This window comes from Cuculus canorus, chromosome 15 (genome assembly GCF_017976375.1).
Source record: "Cuculus canorus isolate bCucCan1 chromosome 15, bCucCan1.pri, whole genome shotgun sequence".
NCBI lineage: Eukaryota > Metazoa > Chordata > Aves > Cuculiformes > Cuculidae > Cuculus > Cuculus canorus.
In genome coordinates, this window is record NC_071415.1 from 18399142 (window position 1) to 18400664 (window position 1523).

Below are 1523 nucleotides of genomic sequence, written 5' to 3' on the forward strand. Positions count from 1 at the left end.
TCCCTGTTCTGGGACTCGTTCCATGCATCCTCTGCATCTTTAGGTCTTTAAACGGGGCTTCTTGCTCGTTCATCCTCCCAGTTGCGGCTGTATCTCTTTGTAATGAGCCACGGTCCTTCACTTTTCCAGGGCCGCCATAGACTCTTCGTTGTAGCCCCATACAGCGTCTTGCCTGATGGTATGTCTGGTCCAGGAATCATTCTTCCTACAGTGAGTTCTTTTGTCCCTGGTTCACGACATCTGTCTTGTGTGTGGTGTTGTTCTTTGTGTGTTTTGTATCTGGCTGGAGCTGCTCTGCCCGATGCATGGAGGTGATAAGAGTGAGCAGAGGTAGAAGGGCAAGATACTGTGGTTAATATGCTGATAGGCATACACCTTGCAGTCTGGGGGCATACCATTCTTTGCAGAAGAAGTAGCCCTAGGTGCAGCAGGTGATGAGGAGAGTAGTTTCTGCTTGGCTCTGCGGCCACAGAGGGGATGACCAAAAGTGTGTGGGAGAATCCAGTGGAGCAGTTTAAATTCAAAGGGAGTGGAACTTAATGTTTGGGTTTGGTTGTGGATTTGTTGTGCCTGGCTGTAGTGTGCGGTAGAGATGGTACCGCTAAATGGAAGCGAGAGGTCTGGAACCGTTAAGGCGTCACTGAGCATCCGAGTGACTTCTTTGATATTGTTTTTCAGATGCAGAGGGACGACCTGTGTGCCAAATGCCGCTGATGGACTTGTGGGTGGAGCGCCATAGGGAGGCGAGTCGGCTGTGGTGTAGGTGGGAAGATGTGGCCAGTGGCAATAGAAATAGCCGATCTGCGTTTTCAGTTTGATCTTAAAAGCATCCCTTGTTGTTTGTGTATTACAGGTGGAGAGCAAGCCTCAACATGGCAGCCTGAGATGATGGATGCTGGGCAGGAGAGCGGTCAAGGTAACATAGCAGGAGATGGGTATTGCTGGGGGCATCTTCTGCTTTGCGTTAGTATCCCAAGTACCTCTCTTCTTTTGCAGGTGCTACATGCAGCCTCAGAGGGGTGGAGCTTCATGCTGAGAAATGGTTTGAGCGGTGAGGAGGTGGTTGTCCAAATTGGTGTCTAAGAGCAATGTAGTACACAGCAACTCCATTGAGTATTTCTCTTTGATTTTGCAGGTGCTGTGCGGGCTGCCTTTGCAATGGGAAGAGCAGTTGAGGTGAGCTGTGTAGTAGGGAGAAGGAGCACGTGACCTATTTCTCAGAAGCACAACAGTAATCTTTGTGTCTGGCTATCTTAGGTGCCCCAGGTGATGATGGCTGCTGCATTGGATGTTCGAATTGGGACAGAACAGGTGAGCAGAATGTCTTGGCCATTTAGCAGTGGGTGTAGTACAAGTGTTAGCACTGTGCAGTGCGATGCTGAGTATGGGCACTGTTTTTCTGTTTGGTTTTCTTGCAGATGATAATCAAGAGGAACCTGGCACTGCAGGATCGTCCCAGTTAGCTGACTCGTTTTGAGCTTTTTCTGCCAGGGATGGCTTCAGACCTTTGGCCCTCTGAAAGT

At 49.6% G+C, this 1523-nt stretch overlaps 1 long non-coding RNA gene across 2 annotated transcripts; it reads left to right on the top strand.

The window, feature by feature from the left end:
- On the top strand, window positions 1-1523 carry LOC128853724 (uncharacterized). Of its 2 annotated transcripts, XR_008452436.1 has the most exons (7): window positions 1-210; window positions 679-763; window positions 854-916; window positions 997-1051; window positions 1136-1176; window positions 1258-1311; window positions 1419-1523. It is a non-coding gene; the product is annotated as an uncharacterized LOC128853724 (long non-coding RNA). The 2 variants fall into 2 exon arrangements; XR_008452435.1 differs by lacking the exon at window positions 1-210 and having other exon boundaries at window positions 554-763.